Source organism: Loxodonta africana, chromosome X (assembly GCF_030014295.1).
Source record: "Loxodonta africana isolate mLoxAfr1 chromosome X, mLoxAfr1.hap2, whole genome shotgun sequence".
NCBI lineage: Eukaryota > Metazoa > Chordata > Mammalia > Proboscidea > Elephantidae > Loxodonta > Loxodonta africana.
The window spans coordinates 45,356,432-45,371,645 of NC_087369.1; the positions used below are offsets into that span (position 1 = coordinate 45,356,432).

At 49.5% G+C, this 15,214-nt stretch overlaps 1 long non-coding RNA gene across 5 annotated transcripts in view; it reads right to left on the reverse strand.

Annotated features, from left to right (window-relative positions):
• LOC111752783 (uncharacterized) overlaps positions 1 to 15,214 on the reverse strand; it is a 78,655-nt gene that overhangs the window by 43,355 nt on the left and 20,086 nt on the right. The window lies entirely within an intron of this gene.

Here is a 15,214-nt window from a genome sequence, read left to right on the forward strand (position 1 = left end):
GGAAAGCCACTAATCGCTAGTGATTTGGCCAGCTCGGCCAGCAGCCCGGGGCTTCTGGGCAGCTCTATGACTGCCAGGAGGGCCCTGCCCACCCCCAGCAATCCACAGAGGCCCCCCAGGCTGCCAGGACCACGTCACCACAGCCTGCGGTCTGCCCAGCTAATGGCAGCGGCTGCAAGGGGAGCAAAGCAGCGGTAATTACAGCATCAAGGAATCACAAATGAATCTGCAAAGATGACATTAGGAGCATTAGACCTGGCACGGCTGCCTCCCGAGAGGTCGCTGGGAGGAGGCCGGGGCGGGGGCCAGGGGACGGGAGACAGACGCGCCTCTGTCTCATTCCACCCTCTTCGTTCCCAGCCAGGACTGTGATGACAACGCCAGGATTCACAAGCCCCTCGCAGAAACCACGTCGGCTGCCAGTCTTGTGTGTGTCAGTGAAGATAACAGCTGCCTTTCACAGGGAAATAATTGCTTGAAACACAACTGGACAAACCCCCAGGGGGCTGCATTAGAGAGGGGGAGCCCTGCTTTGGAGGAGGGGGATGTAAAAATGGTGTGGCAGGGGATGCGTCATCTGACCTCCTCTAACTTCACAAGGGGGAAGGAGAGTCATTATCAGCATCTACAACCCAAGGCTGTTTGCCATGAGGCGGAGGTCAGACATGTTTCACCCTCTAACCTCTTTACCAATTCTGACACCGATGCCCCATGCCACAGCACTCTCTACTTCTCTGCTGGGTTCCATAATTCCTTGCAATGGCCACACAGAACTCACAGACAACAGTCACAATTATGGGGTTTATTAGGGAAGTAACAGGTTACAGTTCAGGTTCAGGAATGCTCAGAATACAGTTCTTCCATCAGGAGAGCCTCTTCTCAGCTGTGCACACAGGTACACCTCTCTCTGGCCCCTCAGCCTCTATCCTGCTCAGGCAAGTGTTACAGAGCTCTTTTACCTCTGCCGGTAAGTGCCCAGAGGCACCCCACTCAGTCAGAAAGCCTCCTGCTTGAAGGTACTCAGCTCTCTTGCTCTGTGGGTCGGCACACTCACTGTAACCGCCTTGCTCCTTGGGCCACCATGCCATCTCCTGCCAGTCTCCTGGCTCAGCTACCTCTGCTGCTGCTTCTCACATCTCTCACTGTCTCTGGCGTTACAGTTCTCTTTCTCCTGGGTCCAGTGGACATGCTCCACTCCTCACTCTTCTTTCCTGGTGGTAGTAGGTCCCCCTCTGCTCTGGCACTGACTGCTCTTATAAGCCTAGCAGGATGGCAAAACCGACCAATCCCCTCGTTAGGGTTTCATACACAATTTGCATGGCCCTACCCCCACAAGGGTGCCATGTACCTTATTTACATTATTAACAAGCTAGTCAATCCCCTTGGTGGGCCACAAGCACCTCTTATGCATAATCTTCACCCAGTCATTTGGAGAGAGTTACAAAGACTATGGCTAGAAGGGCCATATTAAGTAATTCACTGCACCGACGGGGTAACCTGGGAGGACTCCCCATCCGCAATTCCCGTGATCCTTTGACATCCTAATGAGCTGTGCCAGCCTTGCCTTGTGCCGTCCCCAGCCCTCCGGAAGGTAATTAGTATGTCAGCAATGGCCACCACCTGCCCCTCCGGCAGGCAAGCCTGGGTGGGGGCGATGGTGGTGGGGTGGGGCTTCCTGGGTGGAAGTTGTTGCTGGAGGAAGTCCTCAGAGGCTGGAGAGGACTGAAACCCAAAAAACCAAACCCATTGCCATTAAGCTGATTCCAACTCACGGCGACACCACGTGTGCTGAGTAGAACTGCTCCATGGGGTTTTCAAGGCCATGACCTTTCAGAAGCAAATCACCAGGCCTTTCTTCTGAGGTGCCTCTGAGTGGGTTCGAACCACCAACCATTCAGTTAGTAGTGCCATGCTTAGCCATTTGCGCCACCCAGGGACTCCAGAGGGAGTTGAGGGAGGAGGAATTGAGGCAAGAGTGAGGCCTTGGTCGATAACCATCCTCCCAAGCCTGAGAAATGGGTCTGAAGCCGAACCGCTGCCTTTGGCCCAGCTGGCACCAGTAGATGTCACTGTAGGAAAGGTGGGGGCCTGGGGGTTGTCTGTGGACTGTGCTGGTAAAAATAGAGCTTGCCTGTGTTCCCACTGCCAAGTCGCCAAGCCCAGTGATTTATAAGGCTGAGAGCAGACGTGTGTGTAAATGTTTTTGCGTGTGAGATGTGTAGCCAACCGCGGACTGGCTTTTTCAAACTTACAAGGAGAGAGCGAGGGAGGGAGGGGAAGAGAGAGAGAGTGAAGGCAGCCAGGGTGGGAAGCACATGGGCCACTTTTATGTAACACTCCTCTGATACACACCGCAGTGGGGATTTATGCTCTCTTTGAAGTAAATTGCATCCCGGTGCACCATAGCATGAAAGTTAAGATTTACCATGGCTGGGACCTCCGAGACTCTGCTGGAAGCTAGAATAATTAGCACAGCATTTGGCTGCCTCTCCTCCCGCTCTGCGGGCGGTGACAGGAGTGGCACTAATAGATCTTCCAGGCCTGGGCCCCGTGTGTTTGTCATGGGGTCTAGAGTGGCTGCGGGCAAAGAGGACCCCAGTCAGCTGGGGAAATGGGCAGGGGAGCTGGGACAGTGGGACCTGCCCCTCCAGGGGCTGGCTGACAAACCAGCTCACTCCCATGAACCTCCTGTGCTCCTCTGGCAAAGGAAGGGGCTGGGCTAGAATGAACACTTTGCTCTGGGAACACAGGCACAGGCCCAGGGGCTTGTCTACGCAAGAGATTCCAGTACGGGACTTCCAGATTGCTACAAGTGGTTGTCCTGAGGCACCTGGCCAGTTTGAGGGTCTCCCAGACTGTGTCAGCTCCAGTATTCAAAGGCTCTCAGAAGATATTGCTGAGGCCTCTCAAGCCCTCCTGACTCACTCCCCTCCCTACCCCCGCAGGCTCCTTCCCTGGGCCCTTTCCCAGGGCCCTTGCACTCTGGTGCTGAAAGCTCTGAGAAGTGAACTTGACAAAGCTTGAGCCCCATGGAGCGAGTCTTAACAGCTGCTGGTCATCCCAGCTCTGCCGCTAACCTGCGGTTGTGACCATGGGCACGTCCCTGTCCATCTCGGGGCCTCAGCTTCCACCAGGTGGTCTCGAAGGGCCTCCTCTAACATTCCGTAATGTAGCTGACTCTCCCTCTCCCCAGGACCCCTTCGTGGGGCTCTAAGGACTCTCTAAAGCCAAAAGTAACATCCAGTTATAGGATCGCAGGCACTGTGATAGGATGTGGTAGAAGTGGGGGGCTTGTCCGCACTGCTCACAGCCAAGATTATAAGGGGGTTACAGTAAGGTCATATGCTTAACTTTTTCTCAAAGCAGAGAGCAAAGCAGGGTTTCCAGAATTCCCAGAGACTCTGCTTCATAATAATAATAAGGAAGCAACACTGAGCAGGGTTTTCCAAAGCCCTCATAACACTCTCACAGCATTATGTCAAGGTTGGTAATAACATTGTCCCCATTTCACATCTGAGGAAACTGAGGCTGTAGAAAATTGACTGGCCCAAGTGAGACAACAGAGCATGGTAGAGATAGAGATTTTGAAATCAAAGCCACATGAGTACAAATCTCAACTCTGACAGGGACTAGCTGGGTGAAGTAGGGTAAATGAGAAACTCTCAAGACCTTGGTGTTATCATCTGAAAAATGGGCATTAGCTTGACCTGAATGAGCCATCGTGAGGGTTAAATGAGATAGCATCTGTGGAAGGGGCTCACAGGGCAGGCTCCTCTTAGGTGACGTTAATGAGAAGGAGTCCCCCAGCCCAGAGTGCTCAGCCAGCACCAGGGACAGCTGGGCATCAGACACAGGGCTCTGGCCTCAAGCCACCTTTGCTTCCAGACCTTGCCTGGTGCCTGGCACAGGTCGGGCACAGTAAATATTTGCTGAACTGAATTACACTGGCTGCTACCACAGAGGTCTCACTGGTGAGCAGCACTGGGGAACTATCAGATAGAGCTGTGAGAGCACAGAAGATTCTCTGAAGGGAGCAGGCAGCTGGTGGTATGGAATTTAGGAAAGGGGGAGAAGCAAGTTAAAAAAGCTGAGGCTGCTTCTTGGATCAGGTGGACACTTGAGGCTATGTTGGCATCTCCTCCCTGAAGGGTAGATGAGCGGGTGGAGGGAGGGAGCAGGCTGTCTCATTCGGGGGAGAGCAATTGGGAGTATGTAGCAAGGTGTATATAAGTTTTTGTGTGAGAGACTGACTTGATTTGCAAACTTTCACTTAGAGCACAATAAAAATTTAAAAAAAAAAAAACCTCAGGCTACCAGGTCCGGAGGCCCGTGGGGCTTGGACAAAGAATCCAAAGTGGGGCAGAGGTTCTTGGGCAGATTCTAGAGGATGAATCCCCAAAATGCCCGGAGCAATCTTCCAGATCAATCTTCTAAGGCTGGCGATTGAAGGAGAATCTCCTCGGTAAAGCAGAACCAGCAGCCACACATGGCAAGTGGGATTCCTAAACTGTCTTCCCTAACCTCCCTCTCCCAAACCAAACAACCAAGCCAGTTGCTCCATAGGCTTTTCAAGGCTGTGACCTTTCGGAAGCATATCACCAGGTCTGTCTTCTGAAGCACCTCTGGGTAAATTCCAACTGCCAATCTTTTAGTTAGTAGTCAAGTGCTTAACCATTTGCACCACCCTCGGACTCCTTTCCCTTCCTCTACCACACCCCAAATTCCCATCTGCCATGTAGACATGGGTGTGAGAGGGAGAAGATGAAATGGGGGCTCCCTCCAGTATAAATCCTGAGTCCAAAAGAATGGAGGTCTAAGAGTCACCCCAGAAAATTACCACCCACCCCCACTCCAGGTTCTCCAGCCTCAGGTCTCTTCCTGGCTTGAAAGTAACAAGACATTCCACCCCTACAGTGCACTGTAACACCTGCCTTCTGCCCTGTGGAATGGCCAGGGCTGATGAGAAGTCCCCCAGTGCTGGGGCCTAAGGCCTCCCTCGTATAACTACCCTTTGCACAGGTCAGTGACTTACCAAGCAGAGGGGCCAGCAGAACACCCTGGGGTTCTTGGTCTCTCTGCAAAGGCCAGGGATGAAGAGATGGATGGATGGACAGATGGACCGAGTTCCCCAGCCCCTGCTGGCTTCTTGCTCTGGAACCTTACAGCTCTTACAATTGAGAGGGTTTTCCGAGTGTCTTGTCTACTTGCTCCCAACTAAGGCTTTAAAACACTCCCTTTTCTCTGCTCCTCAGGAGACAACAAACAGCTGGACAACCTCCCGTAGGAAACTGTCACGTTTCGTTAACTGCCATTCCACATACGTCACATCATGGAAAGGGGGAGGGTTTGCAGACAGGCAGGCCCAAGTTTGAGAAGCAGACCTAAGACCTTTGAGCTGTGTGATCTTGAGCAGCCTATGAAACCTCTCTGAACCTGTTTCACCACTGGTAATATGAGGGTTGTAATCATAACTTCTCAGGAGTGTTGTGAGAAAAGAGGCCATTCCCAAGAAGTACCTGGCATCGTGGTAGGTATTTTCTTTTCTTTTTCAGGAAATGAGCTAGAGGTGGTGGAAACTAACATAGGCTTTTGTGTCTAAACAGGCCTGGGTTGGAACCTGCTTCACCACTCACTATGTGGCTTGGAGCCAAGGTAGTGAATTCTGAGCCTCAATCTCCTAATCTCTAAAAGGGTATAATAATACTTAACCTGCAGAGTTGCTATGAGAAATAGAAATATTTTACATAAAGCTCCTGGCACATTAAAAAAAAAATGAAATGCCATCAACTCAACTCTGACTCATGGCGACCCCATGTGTGCAGGGTAGAACTGTGCTCCAGAGGGTTTGCAAGGCTGTGGCCTTTTGGAAGCAGATCGCCAGGCCTGTCTTCCAAGGTGCCTCTGGGTGGGTTCAAACCACCAACTTTGTGGTTAGTAGCTGAGCACTTAACTATTTGCACTCCCAAAAAATAGGTGTTTAATAAGCGGTAACCATTATTGTCTCTTGTGAAAGGAGATGGGGAAACTGAGGCACAAAATGGCCTGCTCCGATAGTGAATCAGTGATGGGGTCTAGGCACCAGTGTGGCCCAGGGGAGACATTACCAATGCTTGGTCCCCAGCAGCAGCCCTGTGGAAACAGGACCCTTCAGGCTCCCTGTGATTAGGATTTGGCCTGACCTTTAGAGTAGCTGGAGCTCACAGGGTGGGCAGGGGCCTGAGAGATAACTTTGTCTAGTTTTTGGAACCAGAATCCAGGTCTCTTGACTCCCAGTCCAGTGCTTTCCCTAAACCTTCACAAGGCAGCATAGCAAGGTCTTCAAGAACACTGGGGCTTCCTCAACAAGTTAAACATAGAATTACCATATAATCCAGCAATTCTGCTCCTGAACGTATACCCAAAACAATTGAAAGCAGGAACTCAGATACATGTATATGCATGTGCATAGCAGCACAATTCACAATTGCCAAAAGACGGGAACTGCCCAAAAGTCTATCAACAGACGAATGGATAAACAATGCATGGTACACACATGCAGTGGACTATTACTCAGCCATAAAAAGGAATGAAGTTCTGATAATGCCACACCATGGATGAACCTTGAAAACATCATGCTGAGAGAAAGAAGTCAAACATAAAAGACCACATAGTGTATGATTCCATCTGTTGGAAATATCCAGAACAGGTAGGTCCATCGAGACAGAAAGGAGATTGATTAGTGCTTACCAGGGCTGGCAAGGGAGGAAATAGGGAGAAACTGCCTAACGGGTACAGGGTCTCCTTTTGGAGTGAGGCAAATATCTTGGCCCTAGATAGAGGTGGTGGTTGCACAACACTTTGCATGCAGTAAATGCCACTGAATTGTTCCCTTTAAAATGGTTAATTTTATGTTATGAGAATTTCACCTCAATAAAAAGTTTTAAAAAAAATTGAAGACGAATAAAGAGCACGGAGCCGCACTGTGTTGGCTTTACTCCTGGTTCCACCACTTGGGACTGTGTGACCACTGGCCCTGGCTAGGCCTCTCTGTGTCTCAGTAATGGGGGTAATAACAGTGCCTACCTCAAAGGGTTGTTGTGGTGACGGTGAAACAGTGCCTGGCACATACCAAGTCCCCAATCAATGTTAGCTATGACTATTATTCCCTCTTTGCCACAAGAGCTTTGATCCTCAAAGACCCATTAATTGTGCAGCCCCTTCTTGAAGGGATTAAAAAAAAAAAAGCAAATGAAATTTTACATGAAATCATCACTGTAATATTTCTGCTGCCAGGACAAATCATTAGGAAGAGGAAAAAAAAAAAACCTGGCAGTGATACCACTGGTCTGCTCAGAATGAAAAGGAACATTAATATGGCAGCTGCCCAGGTAACGGCTGGGGAAGGGGTAGGAGAGGGGAGGGCTCCCCAAGGGAGGGGACGCTGACCTCACTGGGGTGTGAGAAAGGGGCCTGTCAATCAGGAACCCCCGTGAGGTAAAGGGATCTCTCCACCAAATGGGAAGAGGCGCAGAGCCAGCCTGAGCTCTGAGAAGAAGACAGGACCCCCAGAGACCCCTGTGAAGCCTGGGGTCTGGCTCAGCATCCTCTTGGCAGCAGCCCTCCCAGCAGTGACCCCTGAGTCTGAGCAGTGCCCCATCAGTCTCTGGCTCTGATGCCCCCTTCTTCAGGACCAAGTAACCTGAACCTGCCTCCATTCTCCACAGACCACTGGACCGAGCAAGAAGCTTCCCTAGGGATCCAAGAGGCTGGCAGCAAGAAGCAGTAGACCCAGGGTTGTCCCACCTCTGCCTCTCTCTCACCTCCCCCATCCCCTTTCTGTGCATCAGTTTCCTCAACTGAAAAGTGAGGTTGTGGTTTTAAAAGCTGTGTTGGAGGGCCCAAGGGTAGGCAGGGGACTGGTAGAGGCCAAGGTTGGGTATGGGCCTCCACCCTGCTTCTCCCAGAGCCAACCCATCTGTATCTGACTTGTGGACCTGAGTTACAGTTAAACATGATGTTGTTTAACAAAAGGGTTAAATTACTTCAAATGTGAGAATGTGTAAAGCCCTGAGTGGAGGGTGTCTAAACACCCCTTCCCTGTTAAGTGTCCTCTGTCCTAGGAGCACCAAGGGCAGGTTGCGGGAGCTGGCTTGGCCCTGGCTCTGGATCCAGAAGGAGAAGTTTTGATCTAGAGGGCTTGCTGATGATCCTCCTTCTTGAGCAGCCACCCATCCTCAGGTGTCAGTTTATCCTCCGGCAAGGGCTGGCTGGACACAATGCCTTGGCCCAAGGCCTGCCTTCAGGAGCCAAACCCAACACTCTCCTCAGCTTCCTGGCTTATGCCAGCACACTCCTTGGCAAAGGAGGTGACCAGCGGGCTCAGGGCACACCAGGAGGTTGTCTCACTGGTCCCTACAGAGCAGCTGAGAGTCATGTTCTGGATTCAAGCCTAGGGTGTCCCAATAGGCAACATATCCTGCTGGCTATGGTGGGCAGCAAAGGGTAGAGGAGCATTTCAACCTTGTGGGGTCTGCCTGAGCCCACCCCTGGGACCTTCAGGAAGTGAGCAACCATGGCCCAGCCACTCTCTGATGTGAGGCCCCAGTTGTAAATTCAATCTCGGGGGCCCTAACCAAAGACAGGGACCACTGGCTAAGTCACGGAGGCATGTCTCTGATAGTTTCCTTACAGCACATTTCATCAGGCGTGAGGGAGGGCATTCGTGCATTAGGCATGCCAGAGCTACAAGTAGGGATGGAAATTTCCTTATAGGGGGAAAAACCAGGGACCCATAGCCTATTTTATAGCTTTGCATCTGGCTGGCTCAGTGGGGTGCTAATCTGAGCTCCTTGGTATAGCAGTTAAGGCCCTCCTAAGTTAGGACCCCTGCCTGCTCTCCCATATCAGATCCAGCCCCTTCCCACCACGTGGCCCCTCTGAACTCTGCAGTGCGTCAACTATCAAGTCACAGTCTTGCCCCTGTGCCTTTGCATATCCTGTTCCCCACCCCCACCCCCCACCACCCCGCAATGCAATGACCATCTCCTTTCTGCTGTCTACTCTCAACATTATCTACCTGGCAAGCTCCTACTAGCCCTTTAAAACCCACTTTTCCCTTCCTCTGTAAGGCCTTCTCTGATTCCTTCCAGGGAGAGTTTCTCACCCCCTCCTTTGTCTCCCCACAATATCTCACAAATACACATCACAAATTTTTGTGTACATGTATACTTGCATGATTGTATGAATTTTTGTCCCACCTCCTTATACAAATTATTTGAGATGGCATCAGGAATAATGATAACCATCATCTATCAGCAGCCCAGTGTGTACTCTGCACCTGTTGACAGGTATTTCCCACAAGAACCCTGCAATGTGGATACTATTACTCCATTTCACAGATGAGAAGACGAAGGCTCAGAGAGGTTTGGTCTCCTTCCTGAGGCCGTACACCGGGAAAGCTAAGTCAAGACACAGCCATCATTCTTTGAGATTCCAGCGCCCAGGATTTTTATTGCTTTCTCACCACACTGAGCTGCATCCTTAAGGTCTTACCCATTTCTGTATCTCCAGTCCCCACCAGTTCCTGCACCGTCAATACTAGTGAAGTGGCTGGGCCAGGTGAAGTGACAGACAGCCTGACCACTAACAGTCTGACAGTGACCCCCTTTGTACTCAAAGTGTGGTCCTCGGAGCAGCAGCATTAGCACCACCTGGGAACTTGGACAGACTCTCAGGCTCCACTCAGACGTCCTCAATCAGAATCAGCATTTTAACAAAATCCCTGGGAGATTCGTGAGCACAGGAAAGTCTCTAGTTGAGGTACCTGTTTCCAGGAGAAAGAGCCAGAGGAAGCTTCTAGCAGAGGGAGCTGACAGAGCAGAGGGAACCAAAACAAAAAACAAAAAAAACAAACCCATTGCTGTCGAGTCAATTCCAACTGAGAGCAACCCTATAGGACAGAGTAGAGCCTCCTCATAGGGTTTCCAAGGCTGTAATCTTTAGGGAAGCAGACTGCCACATCTTCGTCCCACGGAGCGCCTGGTGGGTTTGAACCACTGACTGTTCAGTAAGCAGCCGAGTGCTTAACCACCACACCACCAGAGCTCCTCAGCAGAGGGAACAGGTCACTCTTAAAAAGCACTTCCAATGCTTCTCACCACACAAGAGAAAATGTAAAATTTCCTTTCTCGTTTCCACTTTTACTTTGCTAATTTCTTCCACAATAATTTATTAGACTGTAAAAGGTGTCAAAATTTTAACTGTGTTTTTTCCTTTCTTTGATATGCTCAGTCTTAGGAAGTAGAAGCTAATGTCAGGGAAAACCGTTTGGTCTTATTTGGTAAAGCTGAACATGCACATACTCTTAGTTCCACTCCCAGGGATACACCCCGAGAAATGTGTTACGTATATTCACCAGTGAGGCAGGGGTGGTTCAGTGGTAGAATTCTCGCCTTTCACGCAGGAGACCCCGGTTCAATTCCCGACTAATATACCTCACGCACAACCACCACCCACCCCTCTATCAGCAGAGGCTTGCATCTTGCTATGATACTGAACAGGGTCTCAGTGGAACTTCCAGACTAAGAGGGACGAGGAAGAAAGGCCTAGTGATCTCTGTCCGAAAATCAGCCAGTGGAAACCCTATGGATCACAACAACCTGATCCACAACCTGTCATGGGGACGGCACAGGACTGGGCAGCATTTTGTTCCATTGTGCATGGGGGTTGCCATGAGTCAGGGCTGACTGGCCGACGGCTAACAACAACAGCAACGTGTCCACCAAAAGGCATGTACTAGAATGTCCATAGCAAAGCTAACCTGCCCCGAAGCCCATCTACGGCTCGGTAGCGGGATGGATAAATAATGGTGGCACAGTCAAACAATGGACTACTACACAGCAGCGAGAATGAACTAGAGCTACATTCAACAAGGTAGATAAATCTCGCCATCATAATGTTGAGCAAAGGAAGCCAGGTCCAAAAGAGTACATGCTGAATGATTCCACTTCATAATGCTCAAAGACAGGCAAAGCCATGCCCTGGGTCAGGTCAGGTCGGGATATCCTCCTTGGCGGAGGCAGTGCCTGGGAGAGGGTGTGAGGGGGGCTCTCAAGGGGCTGCCATGTTCCGAGTCCTGCTCTCATATGGGAGCTTTCCGTTTGTAAAACAGCTTCAAGCTGCACACTTAGAATACATGCATTTCTCTGAATGTAGGTTATACTTCAATAAAAAGTTAAAAAAAAAAAAAGCTAATGTTGCCTAATGGCCTAAATTCTATGAATATGCAATAAACTTGCAGCATAAGAATTTTGTCCTGCAATTTGCCGCTGACTCGGAGTTCGGAGGTGTCAGGGTAACAAAGCATCCCAGGGTGAGCATTGGACAGGAAGCATTAGCTGCCCCCCAGGAGCCTCAAACACCTGACGGGGTTTCTCCTGCTTAAAATTAAAAACCTGCCCACAAGGCTGCAGAGAAAGGGAGAATGCACCACCTACCCTCATTTTGCAACAATATTAACTGTGGGAGTTGAACACAGTGGGTAGTGGGACTGTCTATAGCTGACAGCTGGACACCAGGTCCCTGTTCCTGGAGGGCGAGGCCGTGGTTTATTTATCTTTACGCACCCCCCACACTCACAGACACACACACACACACACTAACACACGCTCACATATACACATTCACACACACTCATACACGTACATGCTCTCACACACGCTCACACCCTCAAACACACTCACACTCATGCACACACTCACATATACACAATCACACACTCAAACATGCACATACATACACACACACACTCACATATGCATGTTCATACTCACCTACACACACACTCACTACACACAAGCTCACACACACTCACACACAGCCTTATCCACAAAGGCACACAAATGTCTGTTGTTTAACAAATGGCTGCCTATAGACCATAGCACTTTAGCCCTGGGAAGAGTAATAGTATCAGGCTTTTCTTTTGCACTTGCTGTGCGCCCAGCACACATGAAGCACTTTATACACATTGTCTCATTGAATCCTCGCGATCACCCTGGAAGGTCAAAACCCATTGCTGTCACGTCAATTCCGACTCCTAGCGTCCCTATAGGGCAGAGTAGAACTGCCCCAATGGGGTTTCCAAGGAGCGACTGGTGGATTTGAACTGCCGACCTTTTGGTTAGTAGCTGACCTCTTAACCACTGAGCCACCAGGGCCCCTGGGAGGTAAGGACCATTATTATTCCCATTTTATAGATGAGGCTCAGAGGGGTGAAGACAGTAACTTACTCAAGGTCACACAGTAATAGGTGGCAGAGTGGGGGTCACATCCAGAGAGGGCATTTGATCCAGAACCTGCTTTTCCTCTGTGCTTCGCTGCCTTGGGAACCATGTTTTCTGAACTTTACAAATACGGTCACTAAGATTAGCTAATAAAGACACAGGACACCCAGTTCAAGTTGAACTTCAGGTAAACAATAAATAATTTTTAAGTATGTCCACGCACTGTTTGGGATATACTCATACTAAAAATTATTCGTTGTTTATCTGATATTCAACTTGAACTGGATGCCCTGTGTTTTACCTGACACCCCTAGCACTGGGGCCCAAGGAGATGGTTTGCAGAGACTCCTCATGCAATGCTCTTTCCACTCATTGCAGCCTGTCAGGGATTGAATTATGTCCCCCCCAAAAATCTGTGTATCAATTTGGCTGGGCCATGATTCCTGGTAATGTGTGATTTTCCTATATGTTGTAAATCCTGCCTCTATGATGTTAATGAGGCAGGACTCAATCTACAAGATTGGATTGTGTCTTGAGGCAATCTCTTGAGATATAAAAGAAAGAAATGAGCAGAGAGACACGGGGACTTCATACCACCAAGAAAACAGCACCAGGACCAGAGCGCATCCTTTGGACCTGGGGTCCCTGCACCTGAGATACTCCCAGACCAGTGGAAGACTGATGACAAGGACCTTCCTCCAGAGCCGACGGAGAGAGAAAGCCTTCCCCTGGAGCCAGCACCCTGAATTTGGACTTGTAGCCTACTTAACTGTGAGAGAATTAACTTCTCTTTGTTAAGGTCGTCCACGGGTGGTATTTCTGTTATAGCAGCACTAGATGACCAAGACAGAGCCCCTCTCTGAACCTCCTCACACTCCATGTATCTACAACTGAACCCATCACTTTTCCCTAATTAGCAGCCCTCCCAACTTCCAGTTGTTGTCAGTGACACCACTGTTCACCATATCATATGGCCACTGCTATCACTCCTATCTCTGAAGTTCTGTGGCACTTAGTGTCCACCCGTGTCTAGCATTTACACAAAGTGCCTGGGGACACTGGCTGACCTCAAAGCATGTAACTTTTCTCACCCCAACAAGATTGCAAATTCCTTACCATCTGCATCTCGTATTTCCTGTATCGTACTAAGTCAGGCTTCCTGTGCTAAGGCCCCACCATGTTCCCAGCTGGGGCCACTTAAGCCCCACCTTCAGCTCAGCCCAACCCTAGGCTGTGGGAGTGTGGACCTCTCCCCGGGGGAAACCCAGGGGCTCCTGAATTCATAGTGCCGTGACTCAGCCTTGCCACAGCTTCCTCTTTGACCTAGAACCCTAGTTCCAGAAACTAGGTGTTCCAGTTATCTCTCGCTACATAGACAAAACCAAACCAACCCCCGTTGTCTTCAAGTTGGTTCCGACTCATAGGGATCCTATAGGACAGAGTAGAACGGCCTCATAGGGTTCCAAGGCTGTAAATCTTTATGGAAGCAGACTGCCACATCTTCCTCCCGAGGAGCAGCTGGTGGGTTCAAACCGCCAACCTTTCAGTTAGCAGCAGAGCACCACCAGGGCTCCTTTGCTGCTTAACAATCCAGCCCAAAACTTAGAGGCTTAAAACAATAACAATCATTCATTTTGCTCATGAATCTGCACTTTGGGCAGGTCCAGATAGAGAGGACTGGTCTCTGCTCCATGTGGCATTATCTTGGCCAGCTCAACTGGGAGCTAGAGGATCCACTTCCAAGATGGTTCCCTCAGGTGGCTGGCAAGTCGGTGCTGATTGTTAGCCGAGAGCTCAGCCAAGCTAAGGACCAGGGGCCTTGGTTCCTCTTCATGTGACCTCTGCACATAGCCTGGGCTTACTTTCAGCCTGGTGAATAGGTTCCAAGAGGAGAATCTCAAGAGAGGACAGGGTCGAAGCTGAACTGCCTTTTATAACCTAGCCTCAAGAGTCACGTAGCATCATTTCTGCCATACTCTTCTAGTTGAGGCAATCACAAAGACCCACCCAGGTTCAAGAGGAGACATAGACTTTACCTCTTGATGAAGAGTGTCAAAGTTCCAAAAGAGCATGTGGTACTGGAGCTATTATTGTGGCCATTTTTGGAAAGTACAACCTGTCATGCAAGACTTGTTACTTGGGACCAAACTAGAACCGTCTAACCAAAAAACCAAACCCACTGCCATCAAGTCAATTCCAACTCACAGTTTTTTTTTTCTACCCTTTTTTTTTTATATAGGACAGAGTAGAACTGCCCCACAGGGTTTCCAAGGCTGTGATTTTTACAGAAGCAGACTGCCACATTTCTCCCTTGGAGCGGCTGGTGGGTTTGAACCACTAGCCTTTCAGTTAGCAGTCAAGAGCTTTAACCACTGTACCACCAGGGCTCCTCAAAACATCTAACCAAGGCCAAATTAAGATCTTTGAAGACCCTTAAAAACCAAACCCAGGGCCATCAAGTCGATTCCGACTCATAGCGACCCTATAGGACAGAGTAGAACTGCCCCATAGAGTTTCCAGGGAGCACCTGGCGGATTTGAACTGCCGACCCTTTGGTTAGCAGCCGTAGCACTTAACTACTACGCCACCAGGGTCGAAGACCCTTAGCTCTGAAAATATTATGGCATGCCCTCCCCCAGATATTGACTTGGAGCTCAAGAAACTATTAGTTGAACAACTAAAAATCCAAGGTAGCTGCAAAACAATATATTCAATATGATATCTTTCATATTAAAACACATTCACAAAAACAAAATCATGTTTCTGTGTACATATACGTGCATCAATCTTTTTTTTTTAATCTTAGAGAAACAGCATCCAAGAGGATAACAGTGGTCATGTCTAGAAAAGGAATTGGGATTGAGAGACATTGAGAATGAAAAAGCGGACTCTGGCTTTATCCACAGGGCTTGAATAATTGACAGTGGAAATGTACTCTTGTTAGTTGAGTAATT